Genomic DNA, 11127 nt, shown 5'->3' with positions numbered 1-11127 from the left:
TGGGTTGTACTATGGTGTAGGAGCCCTGGGCCAATGCCACAACACCTTTTATAGAAGCAGCAAGCCATCCATTCAGTTGCCCTGGTGATGCCTAGTTATGGATGCTAACCCAGTGGTTGCCTACTTGTCTACAGGAACAGCTAAGGGGGAGACTCTCAAGGTCAGAGCTGCCTCAGCATACTCTGAAGCCTGTGCAGGGGACTGAGGCCCAGAGTGACTACTGTTTTAAACACCTATCCCAAACAAGACATAGATCTGTTTGAATCAAGAGAGCTCTACTAGGCATGAACAAGTCAGGTGAACTCATTAGAGGTGGGATGGAAAATAGGGAAAGAGGGTAATGTTAGACACTTAAAAATTCCTGACAGACCTTTCCTGTCTCTGCCACTACTTGTCTTCCATTTAAACCTTCCATCATCTCTCTTGCATCCTCAGGGACTTCCTGTCCCACTCTCTGGCTCCCACTGCATGCCTCTATTACAATCTCCTCTTCTAGGAAGAACAGTTGATGTCTCTCACACAGTCTTAGCCCCATCTCCATGAATCAGCATGAGCATCAATCCCCATGAAAACAGAAAGGATGGGGCTGGAGAGATGGCTCAGTGATTAAGAGCACTACTACTTTTCCAGAGGACCACGGTTCAGTCCCCAGAACTTACATGGTGGCTCACAACTATCTGTAACTCCAGTCCCAGGAGATCTGGTGCCCTTTTCTGGCTGCTCCAAAGCCTGAACGCTAAACCAGCAAAATGCTTGCCCAACTTAGTTCCTGGTCCTCAGGCCTTATATACCTTTCTGCTTTTTGCTGTCACTCCCTGGGATTAACGGCTGGATTTCTGGGATTAAAGGCTATGTCACCATGCTTAGCTGTTTCTAAAGTGGCCTTGAACACACAGAGATCCGCCTAGCTCTGCCTCCCAAGTGCTGGGATTAAAGGTGTGTACCACCACCACCCAACTTCTGCTATGGATTACTCTTCCCATTTTCTAGCCACCATTTTTGGTTTTGTTCTAGTGGCTGTCTGTTCTCTGACCCCAGATAAATTTATTAGGGTGCACAATATTGTGGGGAACACAACACCACACAGTCTGTTCTTCCTCTCAGAATTGGCTCTTTACTTGGAGAAGTCACTCCACACTTCCCCTTTTCTCCCAAGGAAGACCAAGAAACTCAGACTTGCCTTGACTTTCTAGAGTTAGAGTTAGAGGAGGGCGGAGCTGAGCTCCTCTGTCATCCATTCTTACTCAATGACACACCAAATGCTCTGTCCTCACTGACCAGTTTTCTGTTCTTTCCCTCAGCTCTGAGAAAAGCCTAGCATGCCAATGTTGAGCTGCTGGAGGACCAAACACCTTTGGTGAGTGACAGCATTGCTGTTTGTTATTTGTGGTTATGTGTGGTATGTGACAGGAAGAAAAGCACAGTGCATATGTCTTATACATGGCAACTTCCTGTTCTGTTGTATACACTCCTGGCATTACACCATTCCTCATATCCTCCAGCAATTCCTCTGAGATCTGATTATCAGAAGCAGGGCTGTTCATGCATGTCTTAAAGAAGATGGGTTAGGTTAGATGTTAGCAGCATGCCAGCAGGGACTCTTCTTGCTTGTATCTCCTCTGTTTAAATCTCTTTTACCCATTCTGAACATTTATTTGAGAATTTTAAATATAAGTACAATGTATTTGAATGCTCTCTACCCCTCCCTCTCCCTGCTCCAAATTTTCCCATGTGCTCTTGTACCCTTTCTCAAAATCATGACCTCTTTTTCCATAAATATTATTGCACGCATGTGTGCGCACACACATACATTCAGTTGTATAAAAATTAGAACATATAAAGATACAGTTTCAATGTGTAAATATAGCTCTTGATAGGTAGATGAGGTATGAGTACTGGGAACATGACAGTTGTTAGATGAAGAAACCATTCTTTGCCAACATGAGTATATTTTTTATTCATTGACAGTTTCATACATGTATATGGTGGATTTGTCACTTTCCCCCATGTGCATGTAGGATTAAAGAAAAATTAAAATTAGAAAGTAAACTTGAACAGTGGCTGTAGGGAATGGATGGGGGAGGAGGTGTGGAGGAATTAGAGAAACCCTACAAGCCTGTTGATGAATAATAGCACAAAGTTCCTAGAATACCCTGGGCTTAGTTAGTTCACCTCAGAAGTAGAGCAGAGGCTGAAATGATGGTGCCCTTTTAATAGGTTCCATGTATACATAATGCCAGTTAAATGCCGGTGGTATGAGTTTTTATAAATCATAGTTTTTTAAATATAATCTGTGTTGGTTCACTTTCACTTTCCCACAACCTGGAATTATCTTGGAACAGAATCCCAGTTGAGGGATGGCCCAGATCAGATTGTCCCATGGGCATCTCTATGGATCGTTGTCTTGATGGGTAATTCTTGCAGAAGGGCACAGCTCACAGTGGATGGTACCATTCCTGAGGCAGGTCATCTTGGACTGTGTAAGAAAGCTAAGTGAGCATAAGCCTGCAAGCCAGCCAGGAGGCAGCTTCCACCATGGTTCCTGGCAGAATTCTTTGGTGTGAAGTGAGTTCCTTGGTCAGAGGTAATGCTGTGTGGAGTAGCAAGTGATCCTGCCCTTCAGGTTTCTTCTTTGACTTCTTACCTTGATGTCCGTCAATGATGGACTCTGATCTGAAATTTTAAGCCAAACAAATCCTTTCTACCCCAAAGTTGTTCTTGGTCAGGGTATTTTTATTGCAGTGAAAGAAATGAAGCTGGAACACTGCCAATTCTGTTATAAAATGCCAATGAAACCTAATACAGTTGGTGCAGTAGAAAGCTCAGCGTGAATTTTGAATTGGCTTATGAATGGTTTTACTCATGGGAAATCCCACGTGAATGCCAACTGCAGCACCAGCAAATCACTTTATAGGAATTCACAGTCACAGAGAGTTCCACACACGGACTGGAGACCTCAGCTTAGTACATGTATCCTGAGCCCACATTGGCATAACTCACATAACTTTTGATAGCCTCTTCTTCCAATCATTTCTATTTACTAGTGGCAATGTTTGCTCTCTTACCTGATTGTTTTGTTATGTTCATCCTGTTATAGTAAATATATTAATATAATTAAAAATTTTATTTAATGTTTATGAGTGTTTTGTCTGCATGTATGTCTGTATATCATGTGTGTACCCAGTGCCCATGGAGGCCAAAGAGAGTGTCATATCCCCTGGGACTGGAGTTACACATGATTTGTGAGCTGCCCTGTGGGTGCTGGGAGTAGAACCGGGGTACTCTTGAAGATCAAATGGTCAGTGCTCCTAGCTGCTGAGCAATATCTCCAGCCTATATTTTTAAGTAAAGTATTTGCCAATTTTCACCAATATAGAAGATTATGCTTTAATTTTATTTTATCTGCTCCCTCTTAATAAATACATTCTACACACCTCATCCACATGTTTTTCCTGCTGTCCAGCCTTCCCAAGAGTACATTATACTTTCAGTTATATCCTTATTCTGTGTCTAGATTACTGGAACCACATTCTATGTTTTGGTTACTTTTCCTTTTGATTTTTCTAGGGTGAATTATATTTTTATATTGCTTATGTGGTTGGTTTTCTGTATGCTTTTTATTGACTCAACTCCAAACACTTTTAATTTTCTCCGTGTGTGCATGTTTGCATGTATATGTGTGTGTCTGTGTCTGTGTGTGTTGTACACATGTGTACAAATGTATTTGAAGGCAAGAGATTAATGTTGGTTGTAATTCCTCAGAACCTGTCCTCCGTGTGTGTCATTTTAATTGAAAATTTGTGATATTTGTGCATGTTTATGTATGTAGTTGCATGTGTGTTTATTCCACTTTTAAAATGTTCTAACTGATCAAAATTTCTTTGCGTCCAAATCCACTGTGTGCCACTGGGTGTTTTCAGCCTTCTTCACAGCACACCTGAAATATACTGGCTGTACTGACTAAGCCTCTTCACTGGCTCCACTTGTCAGCTCCACATAGCAAATTTGAGCACAGATGGTGGAAACAGTGCAGGCAGGTGCTGGGTCTTCTAGAACCCCCACGGCCTCACCAATTCTTGCTCTCGCTCTTGGCTCTCAGTTCACTGTGTCTGCATTCGGAGGATCAAATCCTGTCATGGTACCAGCTCTTGCTATTATAATAAATAGGAAAATCTCATGAAAACTGTCTCTCCCAGGATCCTAGATTACTAAATTGGATGAGACATGGCAATTTCGTGCATGTTAGATTTTCATTTACCTCTGTTGACTCTTTTTTTGCCTCATATTTCCCAATTGTCAGAGGATTCTTGGAGGCTGTGTAAGTCAGCCACAATTGGAGCTACTGATCTTGGCTTGGCCCTTTCATCATGTGATGCAAATACGTTACAGTTTTAGAGCTATCAGTGATTAAACTTGTGAGTAGGATTGAGGGGGGGGAGCTTGACCAGTTGGCCTTGACACATGAGACTTCACTTTACAGTCCCACTCCATTTTGGGGACAGTTTCTGTGGTATGAGTTTGGAATGCTCTCACTGCCTGACTGACTGTTAATCTACTTATACAATGTGATGCCCTGTGAAACTTGTCCACACACTTTGCTGAAACTCACGGAATTCTGTTGATTTCTTTCTCTCTTCTTTCTTTCTTTCTTTCTCTCTCTCTCTCTCTCTCTCTCTCTCTCTCTCTCTCTCTCTCTCCCTATCCCTCTCCCTCTCCCTCCCTCCCTCCCTTCTTTTCTTTCTTTTTAACACAAGAAAGACAAATGTAGTTCTGGTTTTGTTTGGAAACTGTTGGTTCCTAGTGCTCACATCCTAAGCATCTTGGGTTATAACATGCATTCAGAGAATAATCAATCATCCATTTGATAATTGTCCACTAAATATAATTTTGTCAAGATTGAGTCTATCTTATTGATACAGCTGCTGGAATTCTCTCTCACTTTAGACAATACAGATTTTATTAGTGTCCAATCTTATTGCATCTTTCCATTTTATTTAATTAAGAAAACTGAATTTAAATGATTTTTGGATTAAAAAAACCTCAAACTAATTATTATATTTCAGAACTCCTGTAGTCTTAAGAAATCATTGTACATCTTACAAAACAGTAAAGGTATGGTGGATTCTGTCTCCCAAAATAGTGTGCACCCTAATAAACTTATCTGGGGTCAGAGAACAGAACTGCCACGAGATAGACATAGAGGCCAGAAAATGGTGGCACACACACCTTTAATCTTAGCATTCCAGAGGCAGAAATCCATTTGGATCTCTGTGAGTTCAAAGCCACACTGGAAACAGCCAAGGCATGGTGACACATGCCTTTAATCCCAGGAAGTGATGGCAGGAAGCAGAAAGGTATATAAGGCATGAGGACCGGGAACAGGTCTTGTTAAGCTTTTAGGTTTTTAGCAGCAGTTCAGCTGAGATTCTTTTAGATGAGGACTTCCAGTTTGAGGAAACAGGATCAGCTGAGGAATTGGCGAGGTGAAGTTAGCTGTGGCTTGTTTTGTTTCTCTGATCTTTCAGCATTCACCCCAATATCTGGCTCCCGTGTTTTTTATTAATAAGACCCTTTAAGATTTGTGCTACATAAAGGGGGAGGACATTGTGACAGAGCCCTGTTCATCACCACCCTGCCTTGGACAGTGTCACCTCACATGTTCTTTGTCTCATTCATTGATGTTTTCTTGGCATCTCTGCCTTCAGTACTGAGGGCCTATTTCACTCATGGTGAGCCCTTGCACATATGCCTTTAAGTTCCCAGTTCAGGGTTGCTATAAGATGTCCTAAATTCCTCGCCTTATACTTTCTACAGCCTGTGGAAACCTCACATTTAGGTTCCACCACGGGAAGCACCCTCTTTAGCAACCCAGCCTACTAGGGTTGTAATCTTACACAAGTGCAGGTGAGAACATTTAACCCCAAATTAAGGAATGCATATAGAAGAATAGGGAAGTAAATCTTGTGGTAATCAGAATTCAAATCTTGCAATTGAAGGAAAATATTGTTTTTTCAGCATAACAATTAAATGAGTGAAAAATAAAATTTTAGCCAACTGAAGTAAACCTGTCTTTGCTAGTTAATAGCTATGTTGCCTGAGTGCTCTGAGCTTCTAGTAATAATATGAGCCACTTTATTCATACATGTAAGCTGAGTTACTGAATGAGCAAATAATCTAGGTTCCATTTATTTGATGCATGAACATCAGGTGTTTGTGTGCATGCCTGAAAACACACAGATTCCACACATTCCTTCTAGGAACATGTATAAAAGAATTCTCTTCCTCCCTCCCAAGTTCAGTAGAATGTTAAATCACAGAAGAGGGATTTCTCTTACGAGAATATGGCATTTAAGCAAAACTGGGTAAGCAGGATCACCGTACACCCAGCTGTTCAACTGATTTCATGTTCACCTTGAAATGTCATTGAATGTGAAGCTATAGACAGGAAATTCAAGCTGACAGTAACTGAGATCACTGTTCTGTTCCCACTACCACGATGGGAATGAGCTTTGTATCAAGGCAGGAGCATGATTGTGCTATTACTTCCATGGAACCTTACTCTAAGTTCTAAAGACCTCAGTCCACTTTACTCTCAGGGTGCTGGGTGTTGAAACTCAGTGAATGGAACCTGCTTTCTTGCAGCAGGTGTCTTGTCTGGTATGACATCCTCTGCTAGTGAAGGGGCACCATGGTGAGTTTATATAACAATTTAATGTTATATAAAAATATGTGTTAGTTTGTATAGCACCATACATTTTATATACAATAATATTGTGCACAGTAGTATTGTGTCTATTATGTGATTCTAATCTGTATTATCTTCAGTCTTTAAGTCAAATCAGTGTGTGAATAGTTAGGGAGATGTTAGGTAAACCCCACACTCTGATGTTAATATAGTTTGTCTCAGTAGATGCTTCCAGGCACCTGGTGTGCTCAGGACCTGGTTCACCTGTCTGGACTGCTCAAATGCATGATACTCTTGCCCCCATGAAACTCTCAGGATCATGTGATAGAGACTTGGTAGGCAATGCTTTTAGAGACCCCACCCACTATTTAGTTAAAATAGAAAAATTCTGGTCAGAAGTGGATCACATGGTTTCTTCCTCCATGAATTCAATCAACAGATGTGATGCCCATGGTTTCTATGCTACATCTCTGTGCTGGGAGGCCAGGCTGTGCATCTGTGCTGAAGAGTCTCCATCATGGAGTTCCCAGGAAAGACTGCCACATTGCTGGTCAGCCCCATGATCATCTTGTGACTTTGATCTGTGGACATTTGGTGCAGCTATTTGGGACAACAGCTGGATGTTAGGCCCTCTATAATGCAAGAAATCTATGGGAGTCTGCTTGATGGGTAAAAGGAATTTATGAGAAAAGAAAGCGCACTAAAACAGAATGGGGGAATTGTCGCAGGATCCTGGAAGGCTGAGGTACTGTCCCACGCTGTTCTGCCATCTGACTTGGCCCCCACCATCCAAGCCCACGTGGAAGAAAAAAGAGTGGCATACATGCCTCTCAGGTCTTAAGGGTAGCCCCAAGGCCATGCCCCAGGGGCAGGTACTTCAAGGTTATAGGTAGAACAGATATCTACTACATTTCTCCACTGGTTATTTATCCTCCATCTTCCCTGAGGACCAGCATGGTTGCCTTGGCCACACTGACAGTCAGACTGAGGTCAGTCTTAGAACCTGCTCTTTCCAGTAGAAGGTACAATTACTCCAGCAGGCTATTCTGGATCCACAACCTCTAGCACAGGGCCTGAGCAAATTCTTGTACTCACAAGACATATTTTGGCTTAGCACACACGGTCCTTCTTAAAAAAAAAATTTCTTTTACTCTGTTATTAGATTTATTACCAGCATATCTTCTTGTACATGCCCTTGTCCTTTGCAAGAGGGAGATTGTTTACTTCTGGGATTGATGGTGCCTTAGCCACAGCTGTTCCCAAATAGGATGCCTCCTGATTGCACATGAGCAAGGAGGGTCATATCGGAAAGCCTTTCTCCACTCATGCAGAAAGGAAAGCCCTGGAAGCTCTAAAGCTGGCTTTTTTCTTCCTCAGCTGCTTGCCCTCCATCTCCAGCCTTGATGCTGGGGCACCTGGAGGCCAGAGAGAAGAAGTGGTTCCAAGCATATAAGAGTGTGTGGGAGGAGCACAGCATGCATTTGTTCAACTGAAGAGCTATTTGAGCTGGGTCTTCCAGCTACATAACAGGACACATTTCAAGTGAATACAAACAAATGAGTCTTCACCTCTAGGTCAGGGTGACCTCAGAATTAGCCATCTCCTAGGTTGTCATCTCCCGTTTTAGAGATCAAGAGAGTAATTGGCTTGCGCATTTTGTATGACTCTGAGGCTATAGGGCTGAGTCTTGCCTTTGAGCTCTGGGAAGCCACTGGGTTTTTAGACTTTGCTAGACTGAAACGTCAGTCCTGATAAGTGCTTTGAGACTTGGCAGCAGAGAGCAGAGTATGAATTCTTGATGTTCGCTGGTTCATTGTTTGGATGGAACATGAAGGGCTGAAGTGAGGTGAGTGTCACTGCTGGCTGTTCTCTGCTTAAGGAATGCGGACATCCTCTGCTGCTCAGAATAAGTGCTAGCTGTTGAAAAGTCCACCTTCCCTCAGCTTGGTGGGGATAGTATTTGAAATTCAAGAGTTCTGGTCTTATGAGTTAGGAGTCAGGCATCCTGTGTGATGCTGTAGAGAGGTTGGGGTTACATGTCCATGACTGGAAGTAAATGGAGAACTGCTTCCTCCTATGGGTGTCATATCTTCCTTCCATGTTATACATGCTAGGTGCAGCACCTCTTGCTTCTTGCCCTCTGTTGCCAAATCCGGGCTAATTACCATTTAATATTTCACCCCCAGCTCCTACTCTTAATTACTCCCATCTTCACCCCAACTCCTAACCCCCCAAATTTGTGTCCTTTTTCTTAAACTAACCCATGGATTCTCATTTGTATTGTCCATACACTCCTGGGTGTAATGCTATCCACTAGAGCATGGTCGGCCTACCTTTAAAGCTGGCTCGCCTTCCCCCAGAGGCTGTCAGTGGTCCATAGCTCCTCAGTTAGTTTGAGAATTCATGAGCCCCTTCCTACTCCATGCTAGAACATTGACTTCCATGATCTCATGCAGGTCTCGTGAAGGCAACCATGGTTGTTGTGAGTATCGTGGTCTGGACACATCCTGAAGACATTGTTTCACAGCAGTCCTCCCACACAGCTGTCTCTTAAAGTCTTCCTGTCCACTCTTCTGTGACGGTTCCTGAGCTTTGGGGTTGGTGTGTGTGATACATATGTTCTATTTGCTGATGAGTACTTCACTGACACTTAATAATTACACTCTTTTTTTTTTTTTTTTTTGGTAAGAATGATATGTGTCCTAAGACACTAGGAACAGAATAAAGGTCACCATTCACAGGAAGTCTCCTTCCGTATATCCTTTAAAAGCTAATGTGACTCTAGTGGGTACCTCAGATGGGCCACAGTAACTACAGTGATTATTATGGAGGGCATTGACTGTGGGTTTTTGGAGACTCCATGATGTAAGTTATAGTTGCTGGGGTTTCTATTCTCAGACTAAAGAATCTAGTTCCCAGGGTTAACTATGTTAACAACTCTCCTCTGCTCTGCCACTCAAAACCTCTCTCTGTGGTCCTTCTGCTCCTTTCCTTAAGATAATACCAACAGAGTACATTCTGGGGAAGTGTAGGAGCCAGTTTTCTATGTTCAAACTGCTGAAGGAGTTAATCCATAGGAGGAAAAGAAAGAGGAGGGGGAAGTGGTGAGAGAGAGAGGGAGGGAAGGAGGGAGGGAGAGACAGAGACAGAGACAGAGAGAGACAGAAAGGGACAGAGAAGAAAGGGAAGGAGATATCCTGAGTTAGTGAGTAAACATAAGGACAGACAAGGCATAGATTTTTAGTATTTTTCTCAGGCTTTTTGAAATGGCCCAAACACAAGGGAAGTAATAGAGAAGGGTGATGCAATCCTTGTTTGATCAGGAGGTGTCCTGAATGTGAAATGGCTACATGACTATGAGATGCCTGGTGTCTTCTGTGTCGATGTCCTGCATAGGCGATAGGCAAGATCTCATGGTTAGCGGTGGGGCACAGAACGTAGCGACACAGTGGGGTGTGTTGTGGGGTCTAATTAAGTGACTGTCTGTCAGAAGGAGTGTTTGTGGTTTGTTGTTGTTGTTGAGAATTTCATTCAGTGCCCTTAGATGGGGCAAGAAGGCTTCAGGAAATGGGTTCTTGATAGAGGACCAGAGGCTGATCAGACAGGTGGGGTGAGAAGTGGAGACAGCATTCCAGACAGTAAAAAGAAGACATTCATAAAGATCCACTTGGAGATGTCTAGACTCAATGGACTGATGCTTAGGATTACCTTCAGGTTGAGAATTTATGGGCTAGTTATAAAGGGTAATGGAGGGTTGCTGCAGTTCCCAAGCAAGACTATTTGTCAGTATTCTGTGTATGAAGGGACAGGTCTATAGTTAATGCCAAATAGATGAGTGTAGTTGGATATATGGATGGATGGAAGGATAGAAAGAAGGAGAGATGGGTAGGTGGATTGATAGATTGGTGGATGCATGGACAGATGTAAAAGTTGAGTCTGGTAAAGGCTGTTTGAATCTGGCCTTTTTTGAGTTTTTGGAAGTTCTGCAGGCAAAGGCCAGTTCCATCTTGTGGATGAAGATTAACAGTTTATCCTGTGAGTCTAAACCCTTTTTTTCTACCAAGCAAGACTGTTAATTCTTCACAACCTAAACCAGTTGGAGCTATAGCTGGAGACAGGCTTTCACACTCTTGTTATTAATTTCTTCAGGCACCCAGTTGTTAGCCTTGCTGAATATTTCAGCAGATTGGGAGCTATGGATGATGAGGCCTTTCAGAAAGCCACTGTGTCATTATAATGAGGCTCAGGGACTTTCTGTCTACTGAAGGTAGATTGCTTCTTTGGATATCTGCCCTCACTGTGCCCAGAGAGGATGTGTGATAGCACCCTCTGGGGCAGTGCCCATGGTTCTCATGTTCTCCCTCTTAGCTCAGTTTGTCAACATTGCAGGATAATGTCCCATTGGTGGCCTGATGGCACTCAGCTTGGATGCCCCAGCCCCT

The 11127-nt window shown here is 42.9% G+C and overlaps 1 long non-coding RNA gene across 1 annotated transcript in view; it reads left to right on the top strand.

Annotated features, from left to right (window-relative positions):
- The first annotated feature begins 1306 nt into the window (after positions 1–1306).
- Positions 1307–11127, top strand: part of LOC118597702 — a 50255-nt gene continuing 40434 nt past the window's right edge. The window contains exon 1 of the long non-coding RNA XR_004946887.1: positions 1307–1357. This is a non-coding gene — a long non-coding RNA (uncharacterized LOC118597702). The remainder of the gene's footprint in view (positions 1358–11127) is intronic.

Source organism: Onychomys torridus, chromosome 17 (assembly GCF_903995425.1).
Source record: "Onychomys torridus chromosome 17, mOncTor1.1, whole genome shotgun sequence".
In the NCBI taxonomy this organism is placed as follows: domain Eukaryota; kingdom Metazoa; phylum Chordata; class Mammalia; order Rodentia; family Cricetidae; genus Onychomys; species Onychomys torridus.
This window is presented reverse-complemented; position numbering and strand designations above follow the sequence as displayed.